The sequence below is a fragment of the Macaca thibetana genome, chromosome 5, assembly GCF_024542745.1.
Source record: "Macaca thibetana thibetana isolate TM-01 chromosome 5, ASM2454274v1, whole genome shotgun sequence".
Lineage (NCBI taxonomy): Eukaryota > Metazoa > Chordata > Mammalia > Primates > Cercopithecidae > Macaca > Macaca thibetana.
The window spans coordinates 176,128,064-176,154,265 of NC_065582.1; the positions used below are offsets into that span (position 1 = coordinate 176,128,064).

Consider the following 26,202-nt stretch of genomic DNA (forward strand, 5'->3'; position numbering starts at 1 on the left):
AGGAAGAATATGCTCTGGCATGAGAAGCCATTCTTGTTGGACTGCTGACCTTAGAGAATGAATTATTTGGAGAGGGGGAAGAAGGTGATAATTCTTTTCTCTCTCACACTGTCATCCATCGCCATAATCTTGTTTTCATTGCACTTATACACCACCAGTGGCTTCTTTTGCTCACCAAGAGAGATGATGGACCGGAATTTCCTGGAGACCCTGACTCCAGCTCCAGCAGAGTCTTCCTCATTATGGCAGTCATGCAGGGGCTTCTAACATTGCCTTCGTTCTCAAGAAGCCCCTGCCTGCTCAAGTATTCGTGTCTCTGAACTCCGGATGTTAAATGAATCACAGTAAAACTCAGGAATGCCTCATGGGTAACTTTGGGGTGGGAGAAGGCATGGGGCCAGCGCCAGTGAGATTGCTGCCTTGAATCTCCATGGTAACCCTGAGTCCAGGTGCACAACTGACTTTTATGAAGGGATTTTAATATTTCTTTTGCAATCATGTGTGTCTGGAACCATTCACCTGTGGCAGAAAATGTAGAAAGTTTGAGGGGTGGCAGTTGGGTTTACTAGTCATAGCTGGAGATCTTTCAATTGTTCCAAGAAATAGGAAACCAAAAATTGATTATATGCCCTGCCCTCTTCCTCAGTCTAGACTAGACTGCAGGTTCTCAGACTATAATATGCATAAGAATCCCCAAGAGAATTTGTTTAGAATGCACAGTTGTACACTCGAAATCCAAAGATTTTAATCATTGGTCTGGGGAAGGGCCCTGGAATTTGCATTTTTACAAATATCCTGATTGATCCAGAGAGAACACTGTAAACTCAATCTTAGAGGGAGCTTGTCTTGACCTGGGTTTCCCAGAAAACAGAACCTAAAGCATTTACGATGGACTACTTCATTTGAGAAGGCAATCCTAGGGAGGCTGGAATGAGGGCAAATGGGAAACTGGCAGGCTGGGAGGGAGAACCAACACAAGGAGAAGACGTTCGGCTATTGAGTGCTTTGTATCGTGCCCAAGGAGTTGCTCCATCTCACTTTCTTGTGGTGCTCTTCTCCTATTGCCCGTATGGGCCACTGTGTCCTGAGGAGTTTCTCTGGAGGACAAAAGGGCAAAGAGTTTATCTGCCAGCTTACATCTTCCAATGTTAAAGTTAAAACCCACAGAGCTTCAGCTCCCCTCAACTGCCAGGTGGTTCATGCACGGGCCTCAAGCAAGCCCGAAAGCATCTCAGGCCTCAGCAGCAATTGGGTTGCTCTGTGCTGCAGCAGGAAGCTCGAGGCTTAGACATCAGGCTGGGTGCTGGCAGGCTGCGAAGCAGACATGGAGCAGATGCAGCCAAGGGGGCTGATGAAGTCCATGTTGAGTGTGACTGTAGCCAGAGCTGGGTCTACACAGATGGCCTAGGACCAAAGAACAGCAAGGCCAAAAAAGACCTGTGGTAGCACATGAGACCCATCTGATACAGATTCCAGCCTCCACCTCGTCCTCAGGCCATCTACTTAAATAAGAAGCTCTAGGCTGGGTGCAGTGGCTCACGCCTATAATCCCAACACTCTGGGAGGCCGAGGTGGGTGGATCACCTGAGGTCAGGAGTTTGACCCCAGCCTGGCCAACAGGGTGAAACCCATCTCTACTAAAAATACAAAAATTAACTGGGCAGGATGGTGGGCGCCTGTAATCCCAGCTACTGGGGAGGCTAAGGCAGGAGAGTTCCTTGAACCCAGGAGGCAGAGGCTGCAGTGAGCTGAAATCACACCACTGCACTCCAGCCTGGGCAACAGAGCAAGACCCTGTCTTAAAAAAAAAAAAAAAAAAAAAAAAGCGCTAATTGTTAATTGTGAACGAGGACAAGATGACATTCTCAAAGACAAAGCAGGGGAATGGAACACTCTGTAGGGGTAACAGATGAAACTAAATGAAACTGCGAGCTAGAAATGCCTCTCCTCTTCATTCTTCATTGTGCTTACCTCTGTTTTGTACAAAATAGGCTGGTACACCTTGTACTTGGAGAGCTGGCCTTGACCAGGCTGTGGGGATATGGAAGCAAACTCTGAGAATATGACTCAGAAGAGAGGGTTTCATCCCCCTTCTCATCTCTTGCCTTTGTTATCATAAGATCTCGGAGGCCCTGACAGGCCAGGACAGGCTTAAAGAGAAGCAGGCACAGAGTGGGCCACTGAGTTTAGCTTGAGAGAAAAGGAGAAGCATGGAAGGGCTTGGAGTTGGCCAGGTATGAGCTAGTTAAAGCACAGACCCAGCTGCTTTCTGATTTTAAAACATTCAAGTTTTCACAGCTTCAATCTCCTTCCTTTTATTCATTTTTTATTTTTAGTTGACAAATAATAATTGTCAATTAAATAAACATTGAGAAGTAATAAGTTTCAATTAAATAATTGTCCATATATTTAAGGGGTACAATGTGAGGTTATGGCACACGTATACGTTATGGAATGATTAAATCATGCAAATTAACAAATCCATCAACTCACATACTTACCCTTTCTTTGTGATGGAAACATTTAGAATGTATTCTGTTAGCAGTTTTGAAACATGCATTACTCTTAGCTATAGCTATCAGGCTTACTAGAACTGACTCCTTCTGTCTAACTGAAACTTTGTATCCTGTGATCGCTGTCTCCCCTTTCCCAGTCCACTCCTCCATCCCTGCAAGGCCTCTGGCAATCACCATTCCACTCTCTACTTCCGTGAGTTCATTGCAGGATTATTCACAGTAGGCAAGATACGGAAATAACCTAACTGCCCATCAACAGATAAACAGATAAATGGAACACTATTGAGCGTTGGAAAAGAACATTCTGTCTTTGCAACAACATGGGTGAAGCTAGAGAACATGATGCTAAGTGAAAGAAGCCAGGCACAGAAGGACAAATGCTGCATGATCTCCTTCTTTTTAAATGGAAATCATGCCCACTCTGAGAAATGATGGTAGTATACCACCACAACATAATACAATCGTGAATCACTAAATGACTCAGGAAGTTCTAAGAAATGCATCGTTAGTTGATTTCATAGTTGTGTAAACATTGTAGAGTGTACTTACACAAAGCTAGGAAAGAATAGCCTCCTACAACAGCTAGATTATATGGTATAGTTTATTGTTCCTAGGCTGCAAATCTGTACAGCATGTTACTGCGCTGGATATGGTAGGAAATTACAACATAATAGTATTTGTGTATCTAAACTTATCCAACATGAGAAAGGGTCAGTAAAATTATGGTGTTATAACCTTGTAGGACCTTTGTTGTGTACACAGTCCATCATTGACCAAAACATCCTTATGCAGTGCATGACTATATTGCACAGTTCCTGGGTCTAAACAGATGCCCAGCCACTGTGAGTGCCCTTGTTCCTTACCTTCAGGCTCAAGGTGTCTAAAGGTGTGAATGGTAAGCTGAAGGCCCACACTTGGTCCCACCTGGTAAGGTGGACATTAAATAGAATTTGGGAATCTGGTATGAATCAGCAAAAGAGGCGGTATGTTTGCCTGTACTTACGTCATTGGTGCTTCTGCTGCTGAAAAGACTGACGTGGCAATTGTAGGATCCTCGGGGGTGATTTAGGGACAGGGCCTAGGAATGGTTCCCTCCCCTCTACCACCACCAATAACAAACGCTGAAGAAGCTGGTCCACCATCTCCAGAAGATACGACAGTCTTTTTGTTGACAAGCCTAGAATATTTGACTGCACTATCTCAAGTGCTATTTAAACAAATTATAGCTGCTATTCATAGGATTTCTGGCCACTGGAGCTGCAAAATGGTTTCAAACTGCGATCTCCTCACTCTGCAGCACATGGTTACGGTCCATATGCATCCCTAAGAAATCTCTGATCCTTAATTTGAGATAACATTTATTAAAAACAATGGTTTCACTGAGGATTAAAAGAGACAGGGAACTAAAAATGTGTACTCTTTAGGCATAAATGTTGTTTTTCTATAGGAATTTTCAAAGCATTGATGCATCAGAGTTATAAATGTATGGCTCTGTGTCAGGCACTTAGGGCTGCTGGAACAAGTGCCACCAACTGGGTGGTTTACAACAACAGAAGTGAGTCCTCTCAGGGTTCTGGAGGCCGGAGTCCTAAATCAAGGTGTGGACAGGGCCGTGCTCCCTCTGAAGCATCTAGGGGAGGATCCTTCCTTGCCTCTTTCAGCTTCTGGCAGCCCTAGGCACTCCTTGGCTTGTGGCCACATACCTGCAATATCTGCCTCTGTCTTCCCATGAGTGTCTTCTCCCTGCATGTCTCTGTTTCTTCAAATGAAGTTCTCTTTTCTGTGTAGCTTTCCTCTTTTTTAAGGATGCCAGTTATCTTGGCTAAGGACGACCCAAGTGACTTCATCTTAACTTGATTACATCTGCAAAGACCCTTTTCCCAAGTAAGGTCACACTCTAATGTAACTAGGAGTTAGGACTCCCAACACATTTCTTTGGGAGAGGCAATGCAAGGGCCAGAACAGGCTCCAAAACCAAAATATCACTGAGCAAATACAGTCTGTAATCATAACCAACTTTGCTCCTGAGTCTTTCCTCCCATCAGCAACATCAAAATCACTTCACATTGCTTTTACACCTACGAATCCCTTTTACATCCATTGTTACCAGGCTCCTTATACCAGGCTCAGGGATAACTAAATAAAACAGCTATCTTGCAAGTCCGGCTGGTTCCCGAATGGCCCAGAATCAGTGCTTCCTCCCCAGCTGAAGTGTGTTACATACACAGTAACCAGCGTATCGTGAAAATTATGTCCCCAGATTGATCCGCATACATGCTCAATCCACACAAGATAATCTCTCAATACAGGAGCCACACCTTGATCTAAGACTTGGTATGGACCCATTTGGCCTAATGGTCAAATTATATGGCATAAATTGGGAAGTCTCTTTAACCCTTTCTTTTCCTCTTTTCCATCTGCTAATCTACAAGGCTGAGCGAGTGCTCTTGCAGATACTGGGAGAGAGCATGAACAATGCAGATAAATCCCAAGCCCCATCGAGGTTTTATCATTCCTTTATTAATATTCACTGAGCACCTGCTATGTGGCTGAGAATATTCTACATATTGGATTTCAAGTGAGACAAAACCCCACCCTCGCATAGCATGCATTTTGAAAAGGTTTCCTTGTTTTCTCACTATTGTGCCTTAGAATTATTTCCTCCACATTTTGCATTTGTATAATCTCCTTCTTAGGATCTCAGTCTGTCATAAAATATATTGAGAATTTTCCATCTGTGGATCTGATCATTAGGGGCCATGCCACTACTCAAAACCCCAGTCTCAGAGTGTTTGCGTTCAAGGAGACCATGAAGCTGTGCAAAGAAGTCCAGGCTTAGAACCTGAGTCACGGGATCACTAACCGCTGCCTGTGAATGCAGCCCTCACTTTCAACTTTGCTATATCTCTGTTAAAATACTGGCAAGGGCAAGTGATCTGAGGGTTAAAGATCTGAGCTTGTCCTTGCCCAGTAGTTTACGAGCTGTAGGATCCAGGCAAGGCTTGGAACTTAACCTCTTTGTATCTCAAAAAATTATGCTGAGGAGTTCATACATTTAGACTAAACTTCAAATGAAGGAAAACAAAGTACAGGAAAATGTTGGAAAAGTGTCAGTTACTCTATTTATACCAGCTATTATTATTTCTACTTGCCTTAAAGAGAGGAAAGTAATTCTGATCCATTTCTCATTCTTTCTAGAAAAGAAAAGAAAACATTTACAAAGAGAGAGGCAGGGAGAGAGAATGAGAAAGTTGAAAAGTCCTGTCCCAGTAAAAAAGTCAAAGATCTAATTTTATTTTAAGTGTAGAAATTGGCTTCATTTCTCTTATCTTCTATTCTAGGAATCTGCTTGTCCCACCCATAGATTGATAATCACGTGTACTAACACGAAACTCATCAAGAGGTTCCCCGGCGGTGTTTCGTGCTATTTTCTTTCTTTCTTAATCTGATTCTTGCTTCAAGACCTAAATTCAACCAATCTGAGGACAGATGGCGCGGGGCCCTTTGTCCTGCCAATTTGGAGACCCTCGCAACAATTTAGCCCCTGCACAGAGAGGGAATAATTTTGTCAGCATGGTTTAAAAATACTGCAGTGTTTTTAACCTTGGGCAAAAGTGTTTGGCAAATAACCCAAAGCAGATTTTTTTGTTGCTGTTATAGATAATGTCACACTCCCAGCCAGATTCGTCTAAACAAGGCTCTGCTCAAGATAAATTGCTAGCAATGGATGACATTTACATGTAGAATTAAGGAACATAGCTATGCTGAGCTGGAAAAAGATTTGGAACTTAGGTCTCTGTCTTGGTTCTTCCCCCTACTCACCTTGGTGACCAGTCACTTCACCTAGTTAGGACTCCACCATCTCATTTGAAAATGTGAGGTTTAGACTGTCATCATTTCAGTTCAACTATTGCTGGGTGATACAAGGTGGGTCCTTAGTATTGCAATGAATTCCAAGATGAGAAATAACTGTGGCCACCCTCAAGGAGTTTATAATTTATTAATATATATTATACCCCCATATTATATATATTATGTATACCCCAATACATATTACTACATATACATATGTATACCCCAAAACCTATTAATACGTATTATACCCACAAAGCTAATTCTTCCCTTGGAACTTCTCATGTGTTTCCTCTACTTGGAAATCTCTCCCCTCCAGAGCTTCACTTGGCTGGGTCTTTCTCATCACTTAGACCTCAGCTCAAACCTCATCTCTGCAGAGATGCAGACTCAGACCTCCATACATAAAGTTCCCATCCCACACTCTTCATTCCATTATCCTGTTTCATTCTTGTGTTGCCCTGCACTTTCTCTTACATGTTTATTTATTACTAGCATTTCACCAGGTATAGTAGCCTGTGCCTCTACCTGCTCCCATGGCCTCAGTAGGACAGAGCTACCAATGTTCTGAGAGCCTTTATGGTGCTTAAAGGGGACTCATGGAGACAGTGGGGCATGAATGTATCTCTCACCAGTGTTGTGAGAACTTGGTGAATCTGAGACTGGTATGGTCAAAGGTATAACAGCAATAATGATACCAACACAATCATTATTGTAATGATTAAATTATGCATTTATGCAAAGTGCCTAGCACAATTATAGCATATATTGAGGTCTTAATTAATGTTAGCCTCATGAGGTCCTTCTGGGGAAAAGTAGTGTGAACTCAGCAATGAATTTGTAATTAATGGATATTTATTAATTGATAAACTTCTATCATTTTTTAAAGAAGAACTGGGAGAGGTAAAAGAAACCAAAGCAGAGATATTCAAAAAGAGCTCTTTCTACATTCACGTACCACCTCTGCTTCTGTGGTTTCCAAAGAACTTAGATATGAATGCAACAAAAGGAGGCTAGGAAATAAATACAAAATCAGAAACCACGTTATCCTTAAAATGCCCCTTCGTCTCTGACCAATGAGCTCTTATACTGAGCCCTGGATTTACCCATGTTGGGTTCTTCTGTCCTATAGGATGCTTTAGTCAGAGTCAGAGTGGTTGGGCCAGGAAGCAGGGCCTTGCTGGAGAGAGTAAAGTAGGAACACCCCCACCCCAACATAGTTCCCAGACTTGACCAGATGTGTTTGAATGACAAGCGTGTTTATTTACTGAGGTGTTGACCAGGGAGTTATTTCTTAGCAGCCATGAAAATTGTCTAATTCATGCCATAGACCATGGCAGTTTAAATTCAGCACGTCTGAAATCCAGCAGAGGACATGACTTCCGCTCACATGGAGATTCCCCTTTCAAAAGTTTTAGCACGTTGTGAAAAAGAAATCAGAGCTAATTGAGGGGAGGCTCATAGCATGTGTCCTGAAGGAGACAGGCTATGAGATGAGAAGGGAACAGCAATTAGTGTGAGCTGAGCTCCTCTCAAGGGCCTGGAGTCAAACTGCCTGAGGCACCAATGTAAACAGGTGCTAAACTGTAATAAATCAGAGATGCTGGCACTAATTAACACAGGTTTCCACTCATATAATTTGTAAAAAAAAAAAAAAAAAAAAAAAAAAAAAAAAAAAGCATGGATTTTGATCCATTGCAGGAGATAGCACTCTGAACTAGGAATTTTTAAAACAAACAACACACCCTTTTTCGATTGTGTTCAGTAGTTCTCTTTTGTGTTTTGAGGGCGTATGTTTGTGTAAGCTGCAAGGTGCTATCCCAGACCTTGATACCAGCCTGAGACCAGCTGTCTGATAGGAGCCTGAACTTGGCAGTCATTACCAGCTGAAAGGATGAAATCAAACATTGAATGATGTCAGGGTGTTTCCCCAAAACCAGGGACTTCTTTCTTCATTTTAATTTGTCTTGTTGGAAACATTTCAAAAAAGGACAGGGTGTAGTGGCTCACACCTGTAACCCCAGCACTTTGGGAGGCCTCAGTGGGAGGATTCCTTGAGATCAGGAGTTTGAGACCAGTCTAGTCAACACAGGGAGATCCTATATCTACAAAACTAAAGAAAGTTAGCCTGGTGCAGTGTTGTGTGCCTGTGGTCCCAACTACTCAGGAGCTGACGCAGGAGAATCACTTGAGCCCAGGAGTTCAAGGCTGCAGTGACCTGTGATAACATCACTGCACTCCAGTCGGGGTGACAGAGTAAGACCTCGTCGCCCCCGCAAAAAAAAAATAAATAAATAAATAAAGGAAAAGAAAACTTAGATAGCAAAAACAGCGAGAAAATGGAAAGGTTAGGTAAGGTTTTGCCATCTTTTATTTTTCCCCCAGCACATTGCCTCAATTTTAGAAAGAGGAAGTGAATTAAGAATCAAATCTGTTTCTGCACAAAATGTTTATTCATAAGAAATCTGTTTCTCGGGGGGAAACTGAGTGATAGGTACTACATGGGACCTTTCTGTACTTTTTTTTTTCTTGTGAGTCTATAATTGTTTCAAAATTAAAAGGTTAAAATAATAAAATGATATTTAAAGCATAGATAAAAATGTCAGTTTCTTCTCATGTGCACTAAATGCATAGCCGAAGCTTAAAAAAATTTTAAACATCTTCTGTTTGAATAGATTTCAGGTTGTTCACAGATGTGTTATGCCCATATATTCTTACCTGCATATATTCTTACCTGCTTGTATTTGCAAGAGAATTTTATCATTTCATGCATTAACAATGCCAGGAGGTTAGTAGTATTATACCTCTTTTTAAAGGGGAAAAAGGGGAGAATCAGTCAGTTTATAAAACTCATCTACATTTATCCAATTAGTGTAACTGGGTGGGATTTGACCTAAGCCAGTGTAACTCCAAAACCTGACAGCCTTGCAAATTAGCCTCCCAGCAGGCCGTGCAAGAGCCAGGAAAAGCTCTTTCCCAGTCATCCAGGCACCATGGTCCTCCTTGAATATGATTGACCTTAAAAGTCCTGTTTGGGTTTTCTCCCCCTTGTTTGTTTGTTTGTTTGTTTGTTTGTTTCCTCCCTGTATTTCTTCCACATGATCTACCCAAGAGTTTCATGCTTGAGTAGATTATCCAGAAAGTGAAAACTTGGCAGAATCACTAGGTCAAGCACTGACTCAGAAATATCCCTTTTGACCGCAGATTCAGCTCTACACACATTGTGCATCCCCTATTAAATCACTTATCCACAACTGAGTATTTCTGGCGGTTCCATGCTATGCTTTAGTGGCACTGTGAGACAGGCCCAACAAAAGCCAAGGGGGCTAATGCTAATTATAGCCAGGCACACACTAGCCCGTTGCAGGAGGTAAGCGATTTTATCCTAAGAGCCACTCCTCCAAGTAAGTATTATCATCCACAAGTTACATAAGGCACCCAGAACGGTCAAATTCCTTGGCCAGATCTAGGCAGCCACTGTGTGATACATCTGGATAACTGTAACCTGGTTGGCAAAACCCAAACTTCTCTGGATTTATACTTCTTATCATGACTCAGGGTCCGTGAGCCCAATAAACTATGCAAGAGGGAAATGGGAGATGAGAGGCAAGAACTCGTGAAGCAATGAAAACAAAATGAATTATCACCCAAAGAGAAGATGAACGCAAGGGAGTCCCTCTAACTGTGGAATGTGGGACAGGCAGCAAGAACATGCAGATTGGAACTTGCAGCTGGCCTGAGACTGAGACTCTCTTGCTGCTTTTATGTCACGCTCCTCCTTGCTCCCTCTCCATTCCAGCCACCTTTCGCTATATAGGGTCCTTCAGTGAGCTACGCTGTTTTTCCCACCCAGGCATCCAGACTGACAATATCTTCGGCCTTGAATGTGCTCCTGGACACCTCTTTTACTCCTTCCCTTCTCCCCTCCCTCCTCTTCCCTTTGCTGCTTCCTTCTTTCTTAGAAGATTTCTTTTGTTTCTTCTTTCCTTCCTTCTCTCCTCTTCCCTCCCCTTTTTCTCCACTTCTGGTCCAGCAAATCTCTACTTATTATCAACACCTCAGCTCTCCTGTCACCTCCCCAGAGGAAATCTGGTCTGAATTCACAGAGTAAAACACATGTGCCTCTTATTTGTTTCAGAGCCCTCTTTGTTCCTATCTCGTAATACATCATCTTGATGGTTGATTTCTTGTCCAATACCTCTCTATTCTATTAGATCCGAAACTCCATGAAGGCAGGGACAAGTTTGTTTTTTTTTTTTCACCTCTATATCCCCACAAGTTGCCCAGTGCCTGACATAGTAGGTAGTGGATGTGAATATCTATTTGTTAAATCAATACATGTCTGATCAGGCACTATTCAATGCATTTACCACAAATTGTAGTTATTTTATATATATATATATATATGAAGTCCATTCATTTATTTTCACCTCTTCTAGGCTATAAACTCCATCAAAGGATTAGGTATCTCTCTTACCTAGTTGTATTTTTCAGCACCTAATAGAGCTCCTGATGCATGATACATATTCAACAGATGATAAATTAATGAAAGATATTCCAAGAAAAAAAGCTATAAATATCACCTACACTATTCTCAACTTTCTCATTAGACCACACTGTCTTCAATTCTTCCTTGGTAAAAAGCAGGAATATTCATATCATTAGACTTGGGTTCTTATTGCAGTCTGGCCACCAATTGGATGTGAACATGGATTTTAGATTATTTACCAATAAATACCACAATAATTCACTTTTCTTCATTCACCCGTTGAATAATCTTCTCCCACATTCACTCCGAACTTGGCCATGTGACTTGCTTTGGCCAATGGGACCATGGCAACTAGGATGCAAGCAAAGGCCTGGAAACGGCTGGTGGCTGGGGCTTCCCCTCTCCCATTGCCCTTGGAGCCCCAAACTCACCGTGTAAATGGGCCAAGCTGGCCTGTTAGATATGCAGAGGAGAACAGAGGCACCTGGCTGACATGATTGTCAACCAACACATGTATGAATGTGATAATCCTAGATCATCCAACAGCCTCTCAACCACTAGCACAGACCAGATGATCAGGTCTTGTTATGGGTCAAATATGTCCCTGCTAAAATTCATTTGTTAAAGTCCTAACCCCTCCATACCTCAGAATGCCTTCTGACTTGGAGATAGGGTCTTTAAAGAGGTAATGAAGTTAAAATTGGGTGATTAGGGTGAGCCATCATTCACTGTGACTGCTGTCCTGCTCAGAAGGGGAAATTTGGACACAAACACAGGGAGAATGCCATGTAAACACAAGAACAAGCATACAAAGACACCCACAAGCCGGGGTTAAAGGCCCGGAACAGATCCTCTCCTCACAGCCCTCAGGAGGATCCAACCTGGTCGACACCTTGATCTCAGACTTCCAGAGACCAGACTATTAGACAATACAGTTCAGTCTTCTGTTTTGTTAGTCACTCAGGGCTCAGTCCTTTGTTATGAAAACCCTAGAAAATTAATACAGGTGCAGACCAAAAGAAGTGAGCAAGTGACGCACACAATTATGAACTAAATAAAATGGTTACTGCTTTAAGCTCCTAATGCAGCAAAAGCTAATTAATAAAGTGGTTAAACTACTTAAGTCTCCCTAGTTTTCAGTTTTCACAATTACAAAATGGGATTTAAAATATGTTCCTTACACGGTTATTAGTAAGATTAAGGAGGATAATGCTTGCAAGTTGCTTAGCAATGTAACTGACTCATAATTAGCATTCAAAGAGTGCTTATTTTCATGTTTTCCTTGGGGTGTCTGTTAAGTCAAAACCAGAGTTATTTACCCAAGAAAATACAAACTTTTACCTTTGAATTTACTGTAAATAATGTTGGAGTTTGTTATGGAATTCAACATCAATTTATATAAAACTAGAATGTCACAGCCCCAGAATGGGAGACAGGCGCTCGGCTAGATCAGCTTAAATGGAACAAGATTAAGGAAGAAAGAAAATATATTAAGCAGCTAATATGTGCCCAAACATTGTTGCATGCCTTTATTTACAATATTTTGTTTATTTATTAAAATATTTCTAAAATATAAATGTTATTATCCTTCCATCACAACTGAGGAAATATCATTTCCTCAATGAAGGAAATATCATCCTCAATTATCCCTCATTTTTTAAAAAAGTTTCTAAAATACAAATATTATTATCACTCAAACTACTTGAGAAATAAACTTCAAAATGTCCAAGATCCCATAGCTAATAATTAACACGGCAGGCATTTATCCTTTAGTTCCCGGGTTCTCTCCACAACACCTGGTCCTTGTGTCTGGCGGGGGGGGTCTCAGGAAGCCATTGCAAAATTAAGCTACAAGATAGTTAATGTCCACTATGCATGTAAAGTAAGACTCACAAAACCCACCTTCCATGCTTGAGTGTTGCCCAGCAGTTCCTTTTATTGTGTTCTGGTAACTATGAAGTGCCACGTAAGGACACCGTGTGTCTTTAAACACACCCTTTGGGTTGGAAGATTTCAGCCTCTGAAAGAGTTTCACGTATTGCACTCCAGCCTAAGAAGAGGAAGTCCTGCCAGCCCTCAGGTCAGACCTCTCAGGTCTGTGGCTGCATTTCACAGGAAACCAAGCCTAAAACGGACCTATCAGGAGGTTTTCTGCTGAAGGGTACTGCTTAGCATTGAGAAGAATTCAACCCACCGCCTTACTGATTTCCAGCACCCCAAGGTCTCCGCGCTACCGCCCCTCCTCACAGGAGACAGACACCTCAGCCCAGATCTCTTGGTGCTCTCCACGCTGTTCAGGTAAACTCATTAGGCCATCTCTTGTGAGTGATCATCTGATGGTCATGTCCTTGTCATAAACGATCATTAGGAAAGACCTGAGCAGCAAGGAAAAATGTGCTTCTAACGTGGAAGTCAGGGCCTTCTATATAGCATCAAAGGGGCAAGAAGAAAGCCCTTAACTCAATTGTTAAAGATCCTTTCATTCTTTTGGGAGAAGGAATCAGGATACCTACCCACAGAAAATTAAAAGACTAAATGTTTTCAATCTTCTTTTCCTGGAGCTTGGACTCCCTGACTGTTTGCAACTGAAATATAAAGACCAGGCCCCAAGGTTGGCGTTCCTGGCTGACTTTCATTAAGTAAGCCCCCTAGAAAGAAAGCCTCCATTCAAAGTAGGTCATTCAAAGTAGAAGTTAACTCCTGGAGCCCTGTGGAAATATATTTTTAACATTTCCTAAAGTAATACGATTTTCTTTCTGCTTTGGTGTAGAGGAGACTTAGACTTTGGAATCACGCAGACATCCTTCCCCTCACAAAAGGAGCTCAAAAGTGAGGTTAAAGTTGGGGTTAAATTCTTACCTTGAAAACTGCCAGGAGTCATCTCTACCGGATTTTTCTTGGATAAAACAAACAAACTGGAGTGAGACAGAAAAGAAAATAACTATCATCAAAATATGGATACTTTGATTTTAAAAGGTGTTGATATGTCTGAACTTTTTATCAATACTGTTTTTATTACTTTACACCAGTCTTACTTATTTGACTTCTCTGTTGTGAGTATTACTTGTCTATTACTTACCTACCTGGCTGTTTCTCTGGCTGTCTCTCTTTGTCTATACTGTGGCACAACTCCTCAATAGTGTTGTTCTTTGGATTTCCAGGGGCCTCCCAAACCACCAGGAATAATCATTTCAAATACCAGGAAGACAATGGTAGACCTGGTTAATTGAAGGCCTACCAGAGAAATGACAGAGCTTCAGAAATCCTGAGAAGCTTAAGATACAATATGCCCTAGAGAAGTAGGAATGGCAACTGGCATTTACTTACCTTCAGCTCCTGCTGGCCTGAAGAGTTGGCTATTACTTACCCTGGTTTACAGGTGAAGAACTTGAGTTCTCTAAGTAATATCTGCAAGGTTGTTCAGTCACTAATGTCAGTAACAGAATTCAGAAGGAAACTGATTTTCCTGACTAACTGATCAGAATGGTGAACAGTGTTGGTTTGCAGTTTCACAGAGCTCATCTCTAAACTCACTCCTGTGTAGTCTCTGACACCAACCATCTAAATGGTAGTATTTCTTTCTTATTCCCAATAAGCCCTCTCAGATGATTCTATAGGCCAGACCATTTGAAAACCAATGCTTATAATCTTCTGTACCGTCTGGCCAGCTCTGGCCTGAACACCAGGGGATTCTGTTTCTTGATCACTTTGCCATGAGTCAGGTGCTGTCTTAGAAAGTCCGTAGGATTTGATGCCTGAGCACTTGGACGAGGGATGTGGCTTCATATCTGACCCTTAATTCCTGCCTCTTTTTAATAGAGTAAGATCTCATAAGACTTGTATTGACAATTATTTAGCCTCAATAATGTAATATTTATATTACATGAAATATGGTGCATTCTTAACACTTAGCAGGTATTCAGTAAGTGTTGGCTTCTTTCTCCACTACTTTCCTTTCTTCACTCCAAATCAGCTCTGATTTTATTCATAAAATATGACCACAATCACTACGGAATTGATTAATACACGTAAGTTTACAAATATTGTATTTTAATAATCTCGTTAGAGAATGGTAATATTCCACAGTTGCATAGCCTTATGTAATCTAGGCCTTTGAATACATATTTTCTTCTTGAATGATCTTAACGACTTAACGAAGTAGGCAGAGAACATGTTAGGGCATTTAAAAGGTGAAACTGGGGCTTAGAAAAGATGAGGAAGGACAACTTGGTGAAATGGAAGGAAACAGGGCTTTGAGATCGTCAAAAATGGATATGAATCTAGGGTGTGACTTCACTGTTTGTCTTTAGGTAAGTAGCTTAATCTCTCCGATCTTCAGTTAGCTGTTGTTGGTGTTGTGTAATTGGAAACTGGGTAGAAGAATACATTTTATGTGCTGCTTCGAGAGTGAGAGCAAATGTGCACACAGTGTCTGACACAGAAGAGACAGCCAGGAACTGGCTAAATGGTCACATGAAGAGTAGTAGAGGGCGATCTAGAAGCATCCATTTTTGAATCCTAGTACATGAAGCAGTTATATCCACTATCATAAGCTACTGCCAACATCTGCCAAGACTTGAGTTCTGCAGAGTTCTTCCAGACTGTACCTACCCTTCCAGCATGACAAAGAGACATAAAACGTTCAAAGGGGCTAAATTATTAACCAGAGAGATAAGTACCTGAATTTAAATTATATTTATGATTTTTTAACAAATTAAACCAAACATTCACTGATGTTACCAATAAAACTGAGAAGCATCAGGTTAGATATAAGCAGTAAAAATAACGACCCCCTGCCCCCCGCCACCCTCGCCACACACACACAAACAGAATTGTGGAATAGAGCTATCATAGGACCACTTTTTGTGTTTATTATTTACTTTTTATTACTCTTGTGGGCAGAATATGTGGGAATCATTATTGTGATTATTCTGCTTAATTTTAATCATGTCTTCGAAAGAGCAATGACTTACACGTTACCATTGAAGTGCTGCTGATAGACAAAAAACGTTCATCATTTATCACTTTTTTAGTAGGTGTACTTAATTCTTACTTAACAAAAGTGGATTCTGAAGTTCAGACAGGCTCCATTTCATGCAATGAATAGGAGGATATGCCAGAAATGAGACCCAGGTCCACCCGAGCCCTGAGCTCCTGCTCTTGGCATGGTGCTCCATCAGTGCCCTGCTGATGTGCCCAGGTTCATGATCAGGGCATCCATCACTGTCTTCCAAACTAGCCAATAGCATTTAAGGAACTCCCAGATACACCACAAGCATTAGCAAAATATGTATTTTAGTTGTTTCTTTTAAATTTCATTGGTCATACTAATTGAAACACTGCTTCCTACACACTTACACATGAGAATCAAAATCCTATTGCGTTTAAATGGTATTGTGGTTTGTCGTGTGAAATAAGATAAGCCAAAAGGTCTAGATGCAACATGAAAAATTAATATCCGTGTGTTTTTGGTGATAATCTTTAACTATGGTAGGTTCTGTGTTCAATTTCGTGTAAGATAAAGATGAGGGCTGACTAACAGCCTAGGCCCAAACTCTGAGAGAGCTGAATTTTTGTGGAGGGCCCAAGAACCACATTTCACCATCAGTTTCGAAGACCCAGAAAGCTAATTGAATCCAAGGCACACAGAGTTGATGGAGCTCAGGAGGTCAGTCCACTCTGGTACTCTGGCCTATCCATCCATCTTTGGTGATTTTGTTCAAGTGTACTCAAATTATAAGTTCAGATGACTGGCATATTCCCTCTCAGGAGACAAATGTACACCGGAAACTAAATTGCTATTGGGCAGTAGCTTGGTGAGCACAAAGTCAGAGCTGTGTAATTTCCATAGCTGGATTTGCTGAGCTATGGGAGGTCTGACGCCTTGACAAGTACCTGCAAAGCCCGTCTACCCCATGGCTACCTGCAGATATTTATACATCACGACATCCTCACTCATGGGCAAGTCTAGGGATCTCCCGATCAGTTTTATCTATCTGGGCACCTTACACAGGACACCTCCACACTGCCCCCATCCCAAACTCCTACTTCTGCTACATGCTCTTTTCACTACACCACGCCATCCAGTCATTGAGATGTGGATATCCTGGGTTCGAATCAGTTACTTCCTAGCAATATAGTTTTAGGCAAGTTACTTAACTCCTCAGAACCTCTGTTTATCCTTTATAAAATGGAATGAAAATATCTACTGCTCGAATTTGTGGTGAGAAATGAGATTCAGTACATAAAAATGCATATCATGGTGTCTAGCAATTATTAAACACAAAGTAAATGGTAGTGGCTATTATCATCATTGTTGGCATTATTATTATGAGTTTATTTTATATTTAAACAAACCTTCCTTAGATTCTTGGCCTTTTGTCCTTTTTTAAGATATTTGACCTGAAGAAGTTCTATTTTAAGGTGATTTCTGCAGAAAACTAATTTCATCATATCCTTATTTATTTTTTATCATTCATCTATCAAAGCCTTGGGTGTCTTAGAATTCCTCAAATGTACTAATCCTCTGGAAATATTAAGATTTAATGAAAAATGATAGAAATTCTTTTGGAATACCTTCCTAGTCAATTTCAAATCCTCGGAGTTTTTCACAGCACTGATACATAGAAATTACTCAGTAATTATCCGAGGAACTGTTCTTGCACAGCAGTTTATACTTTACAGAGTGCTTTCACTTTCATCATCGCATTTGGTCTTCAGAATAATCCTATGAGCAAAGAAGGATGAGCACTCGTAGCTTCATCTTTCAGATTAGAGAAACTGAGACTGAAGTTGTAGAATTAACTGTATAATTCAGCATACCTAGGCTGAAAGACTTGTCTCCCATCTTGCTAGATAAGTGATCCTGAATAAAAGAAGAGAAAAAGAGATAGTTAATTATGCAAGGGGAAGTTTAATTCAAGGGTTAGGTTCTAAATGTACTTGAAGTTACAGATGAAATGATGATCTCATCTGGATCCACACTGTGCATTTGTTCACTGGACAGGCTTGGCTCAGGAGAAGTCTCTTGCACAGAATGACAGGATTGTTCAATGTTGAAAAATCTAGGTCATTTGGATTGTTGCTGTATAACAGAAACCAAATTGAACAAAATACCCTACATATGGTTCTGGTAAGCAGTAAATGATATTATTATTATTATTATTATTACTATTTGTATTAGTCCATTTTCACACTGCTGTAAAGAACTTCTCTGAGATTGAGTAATTTATGACTGAAAGAGGTTTAATTGACTCACAGTTCCATATGGCTGGGGAAGCCCCAGGAAACATACAATCCTGGCAGAAGGGGAAGCAGGCACCTTCTTCACAAGACAGCAGGAGAGAGAAGAGTGAGCAAGACCATGGAAAACTCCCTTATAAAACCATCAGATCTCATGAGAATTCACTCACTATCATGAGAACATCATAGGGGGAAACAACTCCCATGATCCAATCACCTCCTCCCTCCCTCGGCACCTAGGGATTACAAATCGAGATGAGATTTAGGTGGGGACAAAAAGCTAAACCATATTACTACTACTATAAGTTGTATTACTCCTTTCCAGTCTTGTTTAGACTACCTAGGCTTTTGTGTTTCTCCTTTGGATTTTAAATTTCCCTCAAAAATTTTTCAGGCTCTCCTGATCATGAAACAGCTCCTCAGAAAATCACCAGCATACACCAGGTGCTTAATAAATGACAGTTGAAAAAAATTAGAGTGCTTTTGCCATGGGCCTTTAGATGTCCATGAGAATGGTGGGGTTTACTGGATCTATCTTTACCCCTATCTTCACCGCAGGGCTAGCCTGTAAATTGTGGTAAATATATAGCAATCCCTAAATCTTAGTTTATTTTCTTATACTTTTTGTCCTCTGAAGTTTGCCTTCAGTACCATCTCAATGCATTAATCAATCAATGGAGAAACAATCACAGTTGGGTATGTTCTGATTTAATCCAGGCCTGGAAGTGCCTGCCCCTAATCAGTGTGGTTCTACTATCATTTATGAAAGCCAAAAAAAAAAAAAAAAAATGGGGGCGAGACAGAGGTAAACTTAATAATAAAATAAAATATCTGTTAGGATTTTGGCAAACTTGGAGACTATTTTTCTACAGTCTCGCTTTATGTGAACAGTAAAAATCATTTTAATAATAAGAGCAGAGAGAAGGAAGATCCAAAGAAAAGAGAAGGAGGAGGAGAAGGAAGAAAAATGAAGGATAGAGGAAGGAAAGGAACACGAGAAAGCTAAATGAACAAGAAAAAGGATAAAGGGTCTATTCACCACAAAATGGAACGAAAGGAGAGAAAGGGTCTTACCACTAAAGGAAGGAAAGCCTTTCTGCAGAATCAGGCAGCTGAAGAGAAAAAAGGAAATGGTTTTTGAAAACAAAACTCAACAGGAGTAATAAATTCAGAAACTATAGATTGCATCAGTTCATTAAGAGTGTTTTCAAAATCATTTAAAATAAAAAATGAGCGCACAGTCACATTGCCTTGAGATACTTAAGGGAAGTTACTCATTACCAAGAGAGTTGCAAAATCTTATAAAAATATGCCACACGTAATAGCAGAAAAACTGGAAAAGCACTCTCTCTTACCCCTCAAAAAAAAAAAAAGAAATCTTTAATAACAATCCATTTGACTTCACATGCCTCCACTCAATGGAAATCCAATAACATTAAATGTTATATTTAATTAAATTGAGCTGATTGACCCGACTGGGGTATAGAATTAGAAATCCAATCAGCATATATTTTCCTCTAAGTATGAACATCTCTAAAATGTAACTTTCTCATTTTTGATATGAAAATTAAAGAAATATATATAACTCTGAATTGTAACCAAATTAATATCATCTGTCTCTGAGAAATCTTGATTTTGGCGTGTTTACTCAAAGCTCCTACATGTGTGCACAAACACACGCACACACTTCTGGCCCTCTTCTCCAAATATACACACATTGCTCCCTTTCTCAATTCCAAAAATCATTCACCATTTTGGATATGTGTGATGTGGTTCTGCAGAAAAAGTCAGATGTGTATTGTGTGGGTTTGATACTCTTTTCCTTTTTTCCTGTTTTAATGAGAAAAAAAGCCTTAAGCCTTAATATAGACTTTATTGTTGATCCTTGACCCAGTTTTAACTGCACAGCTACCTCCTACCTTCCTGATTCATTCAAAGCTTTTCTTTAGCCATTCACAGTCTGCTTTTGGTCATTTCCTATATCCAGAAGGTATGTTGTGGATATTATTAGAATGATGTTTCCTAGGCTTTAAAATAAACAGAGGCCAGTATTTTTATAAGAATTATCTTCTAGGAATAAGTAACAAATGTTGGGGAGCAAAACAATTTCTTTACCGTAAAAGCATTTTTTTCTTCATGAAATATTAATTTTGGATCAGGTGAAACGCAGCAGCAATATTTATGGTAAATGTCTCTTTGCAAGCTCAGTTTGATAGTACTGGTGAATTCCCAGTGGATAACAAGAGTTCTCAAGGATAACAAGGAAATGCGATTTGTTGCATTACATGTTTCCAATTGTTTAAACTGCTTGTGATACCATAAGGGTATTAATTATTTTTGGATTACGACACATGTGAAAAATCCAGCCTATTTATAAAACAAGTCTCTGCTTCTTAAAACATTCACTCAGTCCCCAGGTGGGTTCTGAGCTCAGAAGCAGGCATCCTGGTTTTAATGCCCAAATCGAATGTATGTTCCTCGGAAATCTTATGGACACTTTCATCTGCAGAACGCTGTTTTCTTTATTCCTGTTTTCTAAAATATAGGTGTTATTCTTTAACCCTCAGATCCATTATCTTTTTTTTAATGCTTTAAGTTCTGGGATACATGTGCAGAACCTGCAGTTTGTTACATAGGTATACATGTGCCATGGTGGTTTGCTGCACCCATTGACCCATCATCTAAGTTTTAAGCCCCGCATGATTTGTCCTAATTAGGTATTTGTCCTAATGCTCTCCCTCCCCTTGCTCCCAACCCCCCAACAGGCCCCAGTGTGTGATGTTCCCCTCCCTGTGTCCATGTATTCTCATGGACATGAACACAGATAAAGCTGGAGGCCATCCTTCTTAGCAAACTAACACAGGAACAGAAAACTAACCACCACATGTTCTCACTCGTAAGTGGGAGTTGAACAATGAAATCAAATCCATTATCTTTACAAAACATTTTCAAACCACAAAGTACTTAATGAGCTAATCAAATATAATCACTGAGACCATTTGCTCCAAAGTCGTGGGGTTGTTTGGTCCAAACAGATGGTTGAGGCAGGGGTCTCTCTACTCAGGATGTGAGCCACCCTGTGCACCTCTCTTTGACATGGTCCCCTTTATACCTGGAGGAGATTACCATGAGCTCCATAGGGAGACAACACACACTGTTTCTCAAACTGGGGTTCATTTTGGATCCCCAAAGAGTTCCAGGTCAGGGTTTATAAATTATGTGGGAACTGTATTAATGAAATGAAAGCACAGAGTTCCAACCCAAAGTAAATTCATTATGAGCATATTCTGGCTCTTTTGCCTAGGCTTTAGGCCCTGGTATACGCTCGGGCAATTTTATTCCCCATGTTGACGTTTGCAATTAGATTTGCATTGGCATCTAGCACTTAGTACAGTGGTGTTTTTTCTTGTTGGAGAAATAAACTGGCATCATTAAAACAGGCAGCCTCTCCTTGTGGACTCCCAGAGGACCCTGGGCTCCTTTGCACCTCCACACTGTTCCACCCAGCGTGGCTCCTTCTGCCTGGCCCCTCCCTGACAGTGAGGCCCTGAAGGTAGGGTGTGGTCTCCTCTTGAGACCTTCAGAGCTTCTTTCAGCTTCCCCACAGCAGAGTTGACGCTGGGCCTATTAATATCCCCATGCCAAGTGCCCTGCTGTGACTCTGGGTTCCACAGGCAGAACTGACAGATGACACCTCAGTGTCACTTCTCTTTGCCAGAGAGAACTATGCATGGGCTTTACTTCTGTGGCTAACCAGGAATAGAAACTGAAATAATTCCTATAGAAAGTGAATGCACAAACACCATGAGATGTGCTCCATTTCTGGGGCATTCCAGCTTCTCAAGGTCTCCGAATCAAGGCAAGAAGATGTTGTATACTCTTTGATCTGGGTCAGATCTTGAAGTAAGACTCCTTGGAGAAAGACCTGCAAGACTGACACTCCACAGCCCACAAGTCCTGCCTCCCCTTCCATTATCATAGCCCATGTGGGAGTTGTGGTTACTTCTTTTATTATTATTATTATACTTTAAGTTCTAGGGTACATGTGCACAACGTGCAGGTTTGTTACATATGTATACATGTGCCAGGTTGGTTTGCTGCATCCATCAACTTGTCATTTACATTAGGTATTTCTCCTAATACTGTCCCACCACCACCCCTCCCACCCACTGACAGGCCCCAGTATGTAATGTTCCCTACCCTGTGTCCAAGTGTTCTCATTGTTCAACTACCACCTATGAGTGAGAACATGCAGTGTTTGGTTTTCTGTCCTTGTGATAGTTTGCTGAGAATAATGGTTTCCAGCTTCATCCATGTCCCTGCAAAGGACATGAACTCATCCTTTTTATGTCTGCATAGTATTCCATGGTATATATGTACCATAGTTTCTTAATCCAGTCTATCATTGATGGACATCTGTCCTATTCAACATAGTGTTGGAAGTTCTGTCCAGGGCAATCAGACAAGAGAAAGGGAGTTGGGGATACTTCTAAGGGGAGTTGTGGCAAAGCTGGGTAAGAACCTGTTCCATAGAAAGCTGTGTAGATGCCTCCAGGACATATTTTTCCCTGTGTTCCCATAACACCTTTTGCTCTATGCTCTCTGATTCCTAGGATCTGGAATGTGACTGGCACATAGTAAAGCCTCATAAATAGTTGCAGATACGGTAGTAAACTCTACCCTGTACAACTGCAAGAGCCTGAACTTTACTTCTTCACTGCCTATTAATAAGACCTGAGAGAGAAATGGATGCTTGACATGATTAGAAACCTTTTCCATGATCAAATTGTTAAAATCTTTGGATGTGGTAGGTTTTTGTTAAACATTCCGCTAAAAATTGACTCAGAAATAACTCTAAGTATATAGAGGATTATTTACAAGCAGTGACAGTTCCTAAAAGTCTATTTAAGATGCGTCTGGAACAGCAAGGAGAATGAACATGCGATTATTTGGTGCTTTCCGTAAGAATGAGAAAAATCGGTGTGTTCAGTGACAAGCTGCCAGTGAGTGGTGCTGGCCAGATGGAGACGCGAATAGAATGACCCTCCCTTCTGCCTCCCTTCTGCCTCCCTGCCTGTTAAAATACCTGGGACATTTAGACAGTGTCCATACCTGGGCTTTTCCCTAGAACAACTGAATAAAACTTTCTGGGACGTTATATTTTTTAAGGTTTCCAGGTAATTCCAAAGCATAAGCAGGTACGAGATTCTATGATTACATCAGTGGTTATTAGCAGATAACTTACCTCAAGATGCTTACCTAAGCATCTTTCATTTCTAACTAAATCCAGTGCCACTTTAAGGCATGTAAAGTGATATAAGGCATTTAATTACTCTTCAAGTTCAGACTCATATTAATCACTATTTCCCCCATGTCTTACATATGGTATTTTTTCATGTAATCCTCATAAGAGCCCTAAAGGTAGCTGTTGTGTTACCCCCATTTTACAGATAAGCACGCGGAGGCTCAGAATGGTTAAACAGTTGTCTCAAAGCATAACTGTGAGAAACAAACTCACCTGTCCAAACCCAAAGGATGGACTCAGAGATCCGGAGAACAGCGAGACTTTTAATGGTGGTCTTACAAGATCCAGTGTCTGGCGTGCTCTCACTCCCAGAACAGTTTCAACAAGGCATTTATCCCATAATGTGCAGGTCCCTCCCCCAGTTCCTCATAGGCTGAGTGCTATGGGGTCACAATCTTCCCTGACGTTGCCTATGGATTGTTAGGCAGGGGCTTTAGGTGGTCTTTTTAGGGTTGTCTTGCTGCATTTTGTCGCAGCCCACAATGCATTGCAATCTTAGTTAGCTCAGCTGCTCTTTAAGTATTTGGCTTATGACCTAAGTAGCTGGGTAGGCTAATAAGAACAGACAGAGCAAGCTATTTTGCATACTAGTAAACCTTTATCTTAGACTAAACTTCTTTGGTTCGGGTGAGGGCAAGTAAGGTGGGGGGAAGCTGTTTCTTCTGTAGTTTGCTGACCTAAGCCGATTCAAGGCACTTTGTCTTGGAAATGGACCACGGTATACATTATTTCCTTTATAACTAAAACATGTTTGATTTTGTATGAAATGAGGATCATAATACAGACCCGATGAGGTTACTGAGGTCGGGAGATGGAGGATATATAACAGGTGATCTGTATTCACTCCCTTGTCTTTGAAAACGCACACATGAGGAAGGGAAGGGGCTTGTATTCTCTACAATATATTACCTTCAAAAAGCCAGTGGACATAAGACTCTTTCTGACTGACTCACCACATCCTTTGCACAATGGCTAAGATCAGGTCAGAGTGTGGTGCTTTCAATGTGTCAGCCATTCTGAGTAGAGCACAGCTGTTTACCCTGTACAATGCCATCCCTTTTGTCTTGCTGATGATACTTTGTGGCTAACTCAGTCTCTGGTGAGGGTCGCTAAAACCTCAAATTCCGCTTTTTTTTTTTTTTTTTTTTGAGATGGAGTTTCACTCTTGCTGCCCAGGTTGGAGTGCAGTGGTGCAATCTTGGCTCACTGCAGCCTCCGCCTCCCTGGCTCAAGCAATTCTCCTGCCTCTGCCTCCTGAGTAGCTGGGATTATAGGCGCCCACCATCACACCCGGCTCAGTTTTTGTATTTTTAGGAGAGACGGGTTTCACCATGTTGGCCAGGCTGGCCTCGAACTCCTGACCTCAGGTGATCTACTGTCCTCAGCCTCCCAAAGTGCTGGGATTACAAGCGTGAGCCACTGCATCCGGCCTCAAATTCTGCTTTTTAAAATGTCAGAAGAATGTGGGCTCTCTATAATATTTTTAAACTCTTCTTATACAATAAAGTGCTTGCATCTCTCAAAAGCTACTACTAGAACATTTTTAATTTTTATTCAAATTATAAAATACAAGTCTAATAAGCACTGATATTACTGATCAAATAATATACATATAAGGCAAAAATTCAGGATTCCTCCCTGATCCCTCCCGTTTCCATCCCTGCTATCCTATGTGCTAGCAACTTGGCAGAATCTCCTGCGATTTGGCTCTGCGCCGAGCTCTACTGGAGAAGACAATAAACTATAAGAAATGTAATGACAGACTCTTAACTTTTGAAACCATTTTTGTCACCAAATATTGATGGATTGTCATTTTTTTAATGAAACTATTTCCATTTCTCTGAGCTGAAAAAGACCTATTTGGCCTAAGCTGCTCGTTTTTCAGGTGAAGAAACGAAAGCCCAGAAAGCTCCATTGCCTTACTCAAAGCTGCACGGTGCATGGCAGGGCTGGGGCTGGAGAGCAGCTTCCCCGGCCACCTTGCCAGACCTCTGATTTGAGGCAATAAGTGTTGCAGAGAACTGTCCTGCATCTGTGGTCCGCTTACTCTGTACACAAGAACTGGCCAAGATTCAGGCACACAGGGAGCCATCCATAAAGATTAGTTTATTTTGTCCCATTTCAATGCTACTTAATGCATTCAGAAGAATGAAGTAGCTGTATAAGCAGCTATCATTAAGAGGCAGATACTTTTAAGGGATGGGGGATGGATTTGTCCTGTATGACTGTAATCAAGTAATTTAATCTCTATAAGTATTAATATTCAAAAATTGGCAACAATATCCCCACATACCCAAATATAACATGACGTGCTAAAGCACCTTGCGAACTCTGCTTTGTTATACAAGTAATTGCATATCCGTATTTCATAACATTTCATAGTTTGTAAGACATTTTCATATGCATCAGTTTATTTCACACTTAAGACATGATGTAAAAGAAAAATATCGATACTACTATTTATAAATGAGGAGGGACCAAATGTTCCTTCAAGGCCACACAGCTAGTTGATGACAGCACTGGAACTGAACAGAGGTCTATCAACTTCCAGTCCAGGACCCTTCCAGTATTTGACGTGCATTCTTTGCATGACACTGATGAACGTTCAAGTCCTCTTTCCCACCGCCATGATGGAAATGACTTCCAAGTGAGGCTAGGCACTCTACACACTGCCATAGTTGGCCATCAGTGAATGAAAGGCTAACAGCTGCCTCTCCTTTCGCTGCTGTCAATATTGACCTACAACATAAGACGAGGGGATGAGGCAAGGGGGTGAGGACAGAGGAAATACACAGGGT

General features: G+C 41.0%; 1 protein-coding gene across 3 annotated transcripts in view; it reads left to right on the top strand.

The window, feature by feature from the left end:
* The window catches only part of CLNK (cytokine dependent hematopoietic cell linker), a 245,670-nt gene that overhangs the window by 38,854 nt on the left and 180,614 nt on the right, over nucleotides 1-26,202 (top strand). The window contains exon 1 of one of the 3 annotated variants that reach the window (XM_050792137.1): nucleotides 12,845-13,155. The exons of the other annotated variants lie outside the window; for them this stretch is intronic. The gene's annotated coding sequence lies outside the window, so the exon portion shown is untranslated. Of the gene's footprint in view, nucleotides 1-12,844; nucleotides 13,156-26,202 lie in introns of those variants that run through there. 3 annotated transcript variants of the gene reach the window in all.